Genomic DNA, 12,459 nt, shown 5'->3' with positions numbered 1-12,459 from the left:
CTCAGAAACAACATTGAAGGAATTCCATGTAAGGTGGAACAATTGCAGTCCGGATATCAAACTGAGTTTGCCACATAGCAAAAACAACCTACCCTTCTTGGATGTGGAGGTGAAATCATCATCGAGTGGGCTGATTATGACATTACACATGAAACCAACAGACAAAATCAATGCCCTGCACTTCAGAAGTTATCATCCCAGAAACTTGAAGAATAATTTGCCATATGGGCAATTTCTACGCATAAGACGGAACTGTACCAGACGCGAAGATTTTGAACTACATACCGAGACATTGAGTCAAAAATTAAAGTAGAGAGGTTGTCGCCACAAGCTTCTAAACGCTCACTGAAGAGAGCCTAGGTTATGCCTAGGCAACACCAGTTGACCAAAAAAAGCAAACCAACAACTGAACATATTGTTTGCATTACAACCTTTGGACCCCACACACCTATCCTTGGAAGAAGATTGTCCAGAGTAATTGGCATCTGATTGAAGGATCCATACCAAATATTGGCCCACCATTATTTGCACTTTATCTCATTATCGGACAGCAAGTCATACGCACAACTGCACTACCAAAAGAAAAAACAGACACTCTCTGCACCATGTTAAACCTAAAACCTATTCAAGGACATCACAAATGTGGTAGCTGTTCGGTTTGCAATTCCATCAGAGAAGGAACCACCTTCACAGATGGCCAAAGACATTGGCGTCATAATGAATTCACTAATTGCAAAACCAAAAACGTGGTGTATGCCATTATATGTCTTTGTAAAAAACGTACATAGGTAATACTAGTCAAGAAGTGAGATAAAGGATTGTTCAACACCGCTCCAGACTGAACAACAAAGTCTTTACTGCGCCTATTGCTAATCATTTTGTCACATTGAAACATTCTGAAAATTAATTTAATTGGACAGTCCTATGTGCTATTAAACTGATTCTGAGGGGTGGCAACCCTGAAGTCCTCCTATTTCAAAAAGAAGCATTCCTAATCATGAAATTCGATACACCCTTTGGGGACTCAATGAGATGTTTGAAATCGCCAAACTGTAAGTCACCCCTGAAAAATGATATGGACACCCATCTCCACTACGGCTACCAGAATGCAACAGCTTCCACATGCAAAAATCCACTTTGGGTCTTGTAAATAAGCCCGTTTGAACTCTGCAATCAAAGCAGGAAGTAACAGACAAATCCGAGCAGGCACCCGCGAACACTATCGTGTTTGATTTCTTCTAGCAGAAGGCAAGTGGTTTTTAAAGATAAACAAAACTTTGAGCTTGTCTACCAAGTCGGAAAGCGCTTTAGAGTCCGACAGCAGGTATAGCTTAAGCAACAAAGGCTTAACCAAAAACAGTGCTTGCCCCTTATATACAGCCAGCTCCTAGGCTGACAGTGTTGTAACTGATAGTCATCTGTCTTTCCCCTCAGACTAAAGAAGAAACAAGAAAAAAGAAGTGAATGAAGGACAGAGACTTGGGGCCAGATGTAGGAGGCCATTTACCGACCGGTAACGGCCGATTTTGGCTTAGTGAAAACAATCCCTCCCCACACTATTCCCCAATGAATGGTCTGTGATAATTTATGTACCATCAGAATGCAGAGGAGATGCAGGTAATAAGTGACCGGAATGACAGGAAATAACGGTGCTTGAGGGCGGAGTAAAAACCCAGAACGCCTATTTTCTGTTGACAGGAAAACACTTTAAGTAATAACAAGACTTCCTGGGACATAAATTGCAGTTTCTGCAAAGTGCTCACCTAGGATGTCCTGTAACCAGCTTTACACCGTAAAGAAGTAACACCAGAGGGCAGCAGGTGAGTATGCCTTGTTCTATTCACAAGGTACACATAAATATCGTGGAAACCCCACAACGGTAAAGAAGGAATAAGGCGGTAAGCATACCATGCAAGCAGGGAGAGACTTGCTTACTATGGTATAAGAATAAGAAAACAAGAAATGGGAACAAAAGATAGCACACAAGAAGCAAAAACCGCTTCATGTACTCACACGACGGAAAAGCAGGAAACGCAGGATTCTAAGAAACACGGGCTCCAAACACTAACTCCTCGGACGCCCGTCACTGTGACCCTGTGCGTCTTGGGCAGGATTAAATAACACAAACAGGCTATTGCGCATGCGCTACTCCTTGCGCATGCGTTCATCGTCTACCATCCACAATTTGCCAACCATTGCCAACCCTGAGTTGAAGAGCGACGGATGAGGTAGGGAAAAATAATCGGCAGTGTACATAAACAAGACATGATTATGAAAGGCAATCGGGCATGCTGGTCAACTGGGCATCAGATCGACAGTGAGCACAGGCACAGGCATGACAAGATTAGAGATAGCAGCAAATGCTCCTCTCAAAGCTTGCTCATACTGCACGTTTAATCCTTCCACCTATCTAGGCGTCATCTCTCCACACGATAGTAATAAAACTGGAAATATTACTGCTGCTCCTATAAATGCTCACTCCTTATGCAAACACAAGATTGAGATAGCAGAACTAATCATAGATCACCAACTTGATGTCCTCTTCATAACTGAGGCCTGGACAGATTCTGCATCGGGACCAGATATTGTGGCAGCCCGCCGGAGGGCTACTCGGCTCTAAAACAAGATAGAATGCATAAAAAAGGAGGTGGTCTAGCAATAATCTTTCGGAACCATCTTACCACCAAGGTAGACTCTATCTCCTCCTCCACTTGCGAAGCCCTTTTCTTCTCAATCATGCTAACGCCATCCCAAACTTTCAAAGGGATATTGTTATACTGCCCCCCAGCCCAGAGAACAGAGTTCCTTTTGGGCCTAGGCAACCTCCTTGAATCCACTATAGCGGATTATAAATTTTCGATATTAGGAGATTTTAATTTTCATTTAGAAAAAGATACAGATAAAGATACCATATTATTAGTTACAGATTTAGAAGCAGTAGGCCTTTCACAACAAGTCTCTAAAGCCACTCACTCTGCAGGTCATACACTGGATGGCCTTTTCACAAATAATCAAAATATTCTAGTTAAAGAAATAATTCCCCTAGTATGGACCGACCACTATGCAATTGTATTCAACATCTTTACCCCTAGGAAGCCTTCCCCAATAGACAATATAGATAGGCCAGAAGCAGTAAAAGCCTGGAAAAGGGTAGACAATCATCTTCTTAGTGCACAGCTGTCCTCTACCCGACCGGAGGCCTTCGAGATCCCAATATAGCAGTAGCCAATTACACCAACTGGCTACAGAATGCCTTTAATCTGCTGGCACCAAGTAAATCAGTTTCCAAAAATCGAACGTCCCCATCAGCTCCATGGTTTACCTAAATCCTAAGGGACCAAAAGAAGGTATGTAGAAATAGGGAAAGGCAATGGAGCAAATGCTATAATAGCGATGAAAAACTCCTCTATAAAAATGAGCTAGCTAAATATAAACTTCTGATCACACAAGAAAAAAGCAAATATTACACATCCCAAATTCAATCTGCAAAAAATTCTAATAAAAAGCTCTATCAAGTAGTATCCAAACTATCAGGTCATACCCCTACAGCGGTAACAATACCTTATCAGTCACTATGCAATTCATTGGTGGACTTCTTTTACAAAAAAGTTAATGATATATATCTGGAATTTGCTTCTCACTCCAAGCTGAATGATCAATTCCTGATTAATAATGACCCAGATTTCTGTATGGAGCAATTTGAAAATATCACTGAAGTGGATATTCTGAATATAATGTCCTCTATAAAGTCAGGCTCAATAAACGACCATTGTCCTCCTGATGCATTAATATCTGTTGCTAAGCAAGTAGCAGCTGAGCTAGCTAACATCTTTAATACAATGTTTACCTCTGGAACTTACCCAACCATCTGGAAGAAAACTATTCTTAAACCTTTATTGAAAAAAATCAATCTTGACCCGGTGGACACTAAAAATTACTGGCCAATAGCCAATCTACCTTTTCCAGCTAAAATTGTGGAAAAACTCATTAATATCCAACTCTCTAAATACATAGAAAATCACAACCTCCTAGATGAGACCCAATTTGGGTTCCGCAAACGCCATGGCACTGATACTGCTTTAATTAAAGCGTAAGAGGACATTGGAGTCATTGTGGACCAGGGAGGAGCAGTAAAACTCATTTTGCTAGATTTATCAGCAGCTTTTGACACGGTTGATCAATCAATCAATCAATCAATCAGACATTTGTAGAGCGCGCTACTCACCCGTGAGGGTCTCAAGGCGCTGAAGGTAGGGGGGGGCGGAGCCGCTACTGCTCGAATAACCAGGTCTTAAGGTGTTTCCTAAAGGTGAGATGGTCCTGGGTCAGTCGTAGGTGTGCAGGGAGGGAGTTCCATTTCTTCGCTGCCAGGTAGGAGAACGATCTTCCACCGGTGGTGGTTCTGCGAATCCGTGGGACGGTGGCGAGTGCGAGGTCGCGGTTGGTGGAGCAGAGGTAGCAGGTGGGTGTGTAGAACGAGAGTCGGTTGTAGTGGTTTTCGGGGCCGTTGTCATGGAGTGCTCTGTGTGCGTGGGTGAGGAGCCTGAACGTGATCCTCTTGCTGACGGGGAGCAAGTGCAGGTCTCTCAGGTGGGCGGAAATGTGGCTGTGGCAAGGGATGATAAGGATGAGTCGTGCGGAGGCGTTCTGTGTGCGCTGGAGGCGTTTCTGGAGTTTAGCTGTGGTTCCTGCATATAGGGCGTTCCCGTTGTCCAGTTGGCTGGTGACGAGTGCCTGGGTGACCGTTTTTCAGGGTTCGGTGGGGATCCACCGGAAGATCTTTCGGAGCATGCATAGGGTGTTGAAACACGAGGACGAGACTGCGTTGACTTCCTTGGTCATCGTGAGGGAGGAGTCCAGGATGAATCCCAGATTGCGTGCGTGGTCCATGGGTGTCGGTGCGGTGTCCAGCATTGTGGGCCACCATGAGTCATCCCATGTGGATGGAGATTGTCCGAGGAAGAGGACCTCCGTCTTGTCCGAGTTGAGTTTCACACGGCTCTGCTAAATCCATTCTGCAACATCTTTCATTCCGTCTTGGAAGTTGGCTTTGGCGGTGAGAGGGTCTTTGGTGAGGGAGAGTATCAGCTGGGTGTCGCCGGCGTAGGAGATGATGTTGATGTTGTGTTTGCATGCGATGGTGGCGAGGGGGCTCATGTAGATATTGAAGAGAGTTGGGATGAGTGACGAGCCTTGGGGTAGCGGAAGGGAGGGAGGCATAGTCTCTGGGTTCTGTCGGAGAGGAAGGATGTGATCCAGTCCAGGGCCTTTCCTTGGATCCCAGTGTTGTGGAGTCGGGTTATTAGGGTGCTGTGGCAGACGGTGTCGAAGACTGCGGAGAGGTCGAGGAGGATGAGAGCGGCTATCTCTCCGTTGTCCATCAGGGACCTGATGTCATCGGTGACTGTGATGAGGGCGGTCTCGGTGCTGTGGTTGGCTCGAAAGCTGGACTGGGATGGGTCAAGGGAGTTGTTTTCTTCTAGGAATGCAGTCAGTTGTTTGTTGACAGTCTTCTCGATGACTTTCACCGGGAAGGGGAGGAGGGAGATGGGGCGGAAGTTCTTGAGGTCTTTGGGGTCTGCTGTTGGTTTCTTCAGGAGGGCATTGATTTCTGCGTGTTTCCAGCTTCCAGAGAATGTAGCTGACGTGAGGGAGCTGTTAATGACGTTCCGGAGGTGGGGTGCGATGATGGTGTCTGCTTTGTTGAAGATATGATGAGGGCATGGGTCGGAAGGGGAGCCGGAGTGGATGGTGTTGATGATGCGGGTGGTGTCTTCAGTGCTGATGGAGGTCCATGCGTTGATGCTGGTGATGGGGGTCATTGGTTTGGTGGTTGGTGGCGGAGTCTGGGGGCCGAAGCTGTCGTATATAACTGTGATCTTGCGGTGGAAGAACGCGGCGAGGGAGTTGCACAGGTCTTGCAATGGAGTGATGTCATTGTTGCTGGTGCTGGGGTTGGAGAGCTCTTTGACGATGTTGAAGAGTTCCTTTCTGTTGTGGGAGTTTTTGTCCAGCCGCCCTTTGAACGATGTCCTTTTGGTGGTGCGGATCATGTGGTGGTATTCGCGGGTGGCGGACTAGAGGGCTGTTTTCTGATGTCCGTTTGTGGCGCCAAGCTTTTCGAGGGTTCGGCATGCTTTCTTTGCGATTTTGAGGGCGTCTTCGGGCGTTGGTCGTGACGTTGATGGTGTTCCTGTAGATGATGGCGATTCCTCCTCCCGTTTTGTTGGTGCGGTCCTTCCGGGTGATTTTGTATCCGTCCCGGATGGCTATGGCGATGTTAGGGGCCGAGGAGGCGTTCATCCAGGTTCCCGTGAGGAAGGCGACGTCTGGTGCTGTTGTGTCGTGGAGGTCCCAGAGTTCTATGGCGTGTTTGTGAACGGAGCGGGTGTTGAGGAGGATGCACTTGAGGTGGTTGTTGTTGTTGTTGTTGTGTTCGGTGGGCGGGGTGTAGGTTCAGAGGCAGGTGAATTTGCATGCTTGACAGGAGAAGGGTCCGTGGATGCGCTTTGGGGTGGCTCGGTGGCAGGCGGCGGGTCGTCCTGTGTTGAGTGCTGTGAGGGTGGCGGGGTCGTACCTCAGTCGGGTGCCCTGGCAGTGGCTCGGACCAGGGGTTCTGGCGCTGGGCGCGGTCCAGACGTCAACGAGCTTGCGTGCCGCACGCCCGCTGCGCGCGGCCGCTGCGCGGCCGCCGTGCGGTCTCCATATGAGGGGAAGTGGGAGGTAGAAGCAGCTGGGAGGCGGGAGCAGGGCGGACAATGGGCGAGGGCAGGGGAATCGGAAGGGAAAGGGGGCGGGCCGCTGGGAAGCAGCGGCGGGGCACAGAGGGCTGTAGGTAGCCCCTCAGTACAATACAAACTAAGCAGTACAATACAAAATACCAAAACAAGGATACAGATTGAAAGGGGACCACGGTGAGTACAGTGGGGAAGAAAGCGCGGTTGCAGCGGCAGAGCAAGGGCTGACACTCGGTCAGACACGGGGAGCCGTGCGGCGTGGGGGGTGACCTGGGGTCAGGTCACACTTACCCTCGCCGCGTGGTCTACATATGAGGCCAAGTGGGAGGGAGGAGCAGCTGGGAGGTGGGAGCGGGCGGCCAATGGGCGAGGGCAGGGGAATCAGAAGGGAAAGGGGGTGGGGCCGCGGGGGAGCAGCGGCGGGGAGCGGGGGGGCACAGAGGGCTGTAGGTAGCGCCTCAGTACAATACAAACTAAGCAGTACAATACAAAATACCAAAACAAGGATACAGATTGAAAGGGGACCACGGCAAGTACAGTGGGGAAGAAAGCGCGGTTGCAGCGGCAGAGCAAGGGATGACACTTGGTCAGACACGGGGAGCCGTGCGGCGTGGGGGGTGACCTGGGGTCAGATCATACCATTTTGATCAACCGTGTCTCTAGCATGGGTATTTTACATAAGCCAAAGAACTGCTGCAATCCTTTCTGGCTAACTGCACTCAGTCGGTACATTTAGGCAACTTCCACTCTGCCCAACTGGCTCTACCCTGTGGGGTCCCTCTAGGCTCATCCCTGAGTCCGACTCTTTTTAATATCTTTGTGTCGGACCTAGCCAAAGTCATCAAGGCTCATGGGATGGGCCTTACTTTCTACGCAGACGATACTCAGCTGGTCCTGGCCATAAATAACAACAATGGAGAAAGGTTTGCGGCTACCTTTCAGGAAGGCATGCTCGCCATCAGTAGCTGGATGGCCAGCAACTGCCTTAAGCTGAACTCTGGAAAAAGAGAGGTCATGACCTTTGGTAAACTGCTGCCTTGTTGGTCCCAAAGCTGGTGGCCCCTTTCCATGGGCACTACACCTATCCCAGTGACCAAAGTTAGGAATTTGGGTGTCACCTTTGATGAAAAACTGTCTTTTGTGTCACACGCTAACTCAGTAGCTTCGGCGGCTTTTTACAAATTACGCATGATAAAAAAACATCTCCCATTTCTTCCCCTAAATGCAGGTAAAACACTTGTCAGTACCTTGGTGATGTCTTCAATTGACTACTGCAATGGACTGTTGGCTAATGCCCAAAAGAAGGTTATTCAAAAATTACAAACCGTTCAAAATGCAGCTGCAAGAATTTTATCAGGAACACCTAAATTCAAACCCATCTCCCACATACTTAAGAACTATCATTGGTTATCAGTAAGGAACCGGATAAAGTTTAAAATACTCTTCATTGCCTTCAAGGTATCTCGTAAAAATGGACCTGAATTTTTGATAAATCATCTAAAAATTCATGTACCTAACAGAGCACTCCGGTCATCCACTGCTTTTCAGCTTAAGGTTCCACGCACAAAAAAAACATCCTCCTGGGGTGACAGAAGATTCCTGGTCACCCCAGTAAGCTTTGGAATACCATCCCATTGGAGATTAGATCCTGTCAATCTTTGCTCACTTTCAGAAAATTGATCAAAACTTGGCTTTTTAAATCAATAAACGCTTATGGTCATTTACTGCTGTCCGTAGCGCTGAGACACCCCAGGGTATTTGTGCGCTTTAAAAAATCTAAAAAATAAATATTACTGAAAATCAAGAAATGATCATTACAATGAAATACGAAATATATATGGCTGAATGAAGTCTGTTTATCATGTCATTTTGTCCCCTGCATACTTCGCATTTGTTATTTTGTGTTCTCCTCCTTAGTATTGCATGTTAGTTTTGGGAGGTGGCGATCCCCGGGGCCACATGGAAGTGCCGGAGCCCCCCCATGCATCTTTATGTAACTTAGCCTGGGGTAGTGGCGGCCCACGGGGCAAATGGTGAGCCAGAGTATTACTTTTAAAAGACCAAGGGCCTTATTTAGAGTTTGTCAGGCAGGCTACTCCATCACAAAATTGGATGGTACCCTGTCTGATGTATTACAAATGTATTATAGTCAATGACATTTGATATACGACTGACGAAACATCCAACCTCTTATATTTTAAGAGTTCACAATAAGAACCCTTTCCTACTATGTTTGTCTACATTTAACAACATCACCGACAATTAGGACCAATTTAGCTACTACATAAATGAGCAAACACAACTGATACTAAAGCACATGTCCATGAGGAAGATCAACAGCGCGGAGCTACTGTATGCCTCTCTGTAATTTTTGATAATTTACAATAGCTCAAAACAACTACTGAATTAGGCTCAGCCAGACCTTAAAGAAACAACGGACATGGCTGCACAGCAAGCCAGCAAAACAACTTACTTGCAACCTGTCAAAAAATGCTACTGCCAGGAACTCTCCAATATATGTGTAGGAAACGCAGGTTGGAAATAAAAACGAATACACCTTTCTACCATCAAATGCACACCAACAGAAATGCACGCTGAGAGAATATGACATGTACGAATTAAAGGTATATTTTTCGACCCGCTTCCCTCTCTGCCTGTCCGTTTGCAGTGATTTTGCAATCTAGCCCAGTCTCTGTTATTAGTAGTGTTCAGCCTTGAAGGTGGGACCGTTGAGGGGGGTTTGAAGGGGAGGGGGGGGGGGGGGTTCGGGAGAGGGGAATGCAGTTTACGCCGCTCTCCAAATCAGTCAGAGAGATGTAAGTTGCTTATGGCATCAGAGAACTCCAAACGTGACTGTTAACCAAAATGTTTCAAGTTAGTATATCTATAGTAATCCCATCCTGTATTCTATTTTTAAAATGCAATCTTGTAAAAAGTGTGAGCACATTGTAGAACGATTGGTCATTGTAAAGTGGTGCAGAAAACATTATGCATTCATTTGACCAAATGAAAAAAAATACCACCAGCTTCATATGTTCTAATGGGAACTTCACAATATGTTTTATTAATTGGCAGAGGCATAGAGTAAACGATTATAAATTCAGGTGTGCTTGCTGCGGTCGGTACATTCTCTATTGTGCAATGAAGCCTTCAATGTTGCCCTCACAAAACCATGTCCACGTTTCCCCAACACCCACCTTTGAACTGCATCACACCTGTTAGCACTTATGTCCCACAAAGAGAATACCTGAGGAGTGGAAGGCGGGCACACGTGGAGCATAAAGGCACTTTAAGCTCCCCTAGAAGGCAGACAGCACTGCAGCTGGTGCTTTGAAAACAAATTAGTACCACTTGTGATATCAAAATGAATGCAGGCCCGAGAGACACTCCGAGTGAAGAGCTCCCCGAAACTGAATAGCACAGACAGCCAAACGCAACAACAAAGAGGGGGCTCCACCTGAGCCTACGGCACGCGCTGGGCTCCGGCACCAGAAGGGATCTACCACCAATCTGAAGAGAACGTGTTTGGCAGGTTGTAATGATATTTTATTTATGGAGAGGGGCTTGTATATCTGTTTTTTGGCATGGACCTATTTCTATCTGGCTGGAAACGTGTGAGATTATATGTGGGAAACATAAAGCTCCACATGGTAATTCATAAATATGGGCAACTGCAACTTTCACTTATTTCGTCACGGGAACGTATTCCAACCTACTAGCAAGGGGAAAAGATACATCTAGGTCGTGGGATGTTACGTGTGCTTTGTCTGTAGTCCTTTGCTCTTCTGCGTGCACCCTATCTTCTGTTCGTTTAATCTTATGTGTAACTTGTACCTTCTAAAAGTATTATAGTGAGTTTATGACCATAAAATCCATGGTAGTGAGAAGCGCAGCCCCGTGTAACACAACATTCTATTTCTAAAGTTCATTTTCATTGTCAATTTATTTCTTGCCACATGTAACAGTCTTGCATTGCTACTCATCTGAACAATTATCATATTGATGACTTCTGACAAACGAATATTCGAGTGGGCCCATCATCATGGAATTCATTAGCTCACTGAGCTGCCGACATGGCTACCCTACCAGCGTCAATGCAAACCTGCCAGAATAGGAGGTGCACAATCAGAATGATGCCTACGGGTTGCTGTAATGCTGGACGCTAAGAGACTGAATAGTAAAGGTTAAATCCAGCATGGAAAACTGGGACTAACAAATAATGTAATTGAAAGCTCATCACTCATACTTCCACAGGAAAATCACATTAATACATCATCAACAGACCAACCACCCCATCCCCCAAAATAACTTTCACCCACTCCCTTACTCACCAACAATAAAGTACAAAGCAAACATGGTTCATAATTTGCCTGCGGAATTGGGCAAGGTCAGGAAACTTTGCTTTAGAGAAGGCAGTAAGGATTCCCACTTTGCCCAACTATATTATGAGAGAATTCGTGTTCACCAAAAGTTGATGTTGTTGTTCCAATTTATTTTCAATCTTCACATGTATTCAACAGAAATCCAGCCAGAACTCGTAGCCAACAAGTGTTTTGTCTTACGGTAAATCAATCATTGACTTCATCAGGGCTACAAAACCGATAATAACCAACATCAGTAATTTTCTATCGTTGTCCTAACGTAATCCCAAAATACAACCCAGGTGTATGTGAGCAACAACATGAAATTAAAATAAAGGCTAAGTAAAATATATTTTTAAAGTATTAAACATGTTTTTGTTGACCCCAATTCGGAGCGAGAAGTGAAGCATAAGTGTAAAGGGTTACTTCCCATTGCAATAGTGCTAAAATCTTACATTCCTTCCAATGTGACCATTAAATCACCAATGTGATCTAGGAGGTGAGCCAGAGGATAATGATTAAAGAAAAAGAAAATAAAGATTGGAGGAACAAGTGTATCCTCATGCTGTAAGTAAATCTGGGCAAGTCAGTAATCCATATACTGTGAGCAAAACATGCTTCCCACTACATTGTTTAAGCCTTACGTCGTTAAATCGAACCAGATCAATACATGTGACTGCCGAACCTGTGTGGCTGGCAATTCTTCAACTTAAAATTTATATCTGTAATGGAATAATAGGTTCACAACATCATTTCCAGACACAAATCTCATCATTAGATCTCTACTCATTTCACATCAATGCTATTAATTCTCCGAGGCACAGCACCCCAACTTGCTCCTTACGGGTGTTGCATTGCTTCATGCGTCGAACTATAAATGCTGTTGACATGGGCTTAATCAAGTGGATTGAAAATAGCAAAACAATGTTGGCAAATGACCACGATAAACGCATATGTGATTATCAAAACCAAAAAGTAAACACACATATGAAAAGTGATGCACCGGCAGCACAAGGGGCTGTAAATAAGCCACGTAATGTCTATAATGTCCTGTAGTGCAACTGCCTCACTGTATATTATGTGCCAGCACCTTGTATTGTCTTATTGATTTAATTTGTTGCTAGAGACAGCATTAAGAAATAACGTGTGGCAATTGGAAAATTTACAACCCGTTTGCCGCATAGCCTGATGAACTGGGATCACTGCCTAAAGTATCGAAGGAAGTAAGAAACCTCAGAATGACCATGGACTTCAAGCTGGTGATGAATGCCCAAGTGGATAAACTAGCAAGATTAAGCTTTGCTACTATAAAAACGCTGCAACGAATTTTCCATCATTTGGGATTTCAACACAAAATCCAA

This window comes from Lissotriton helveticus, chromosome 2_1, assembly GCF_964261635.1.
Source record: "Lissotriton helveticus chromosome 2_1, aLisHel1.1, whole genome shotgun sequence".
NCBI lineage: Eukaryota > Metazoa > Chordata > Amphibia > Caudata > Salamandridae > Lissotriton > Lissotriton helveticus.
Note: the sequence above shows the minus strand (reverse complement) of the source record.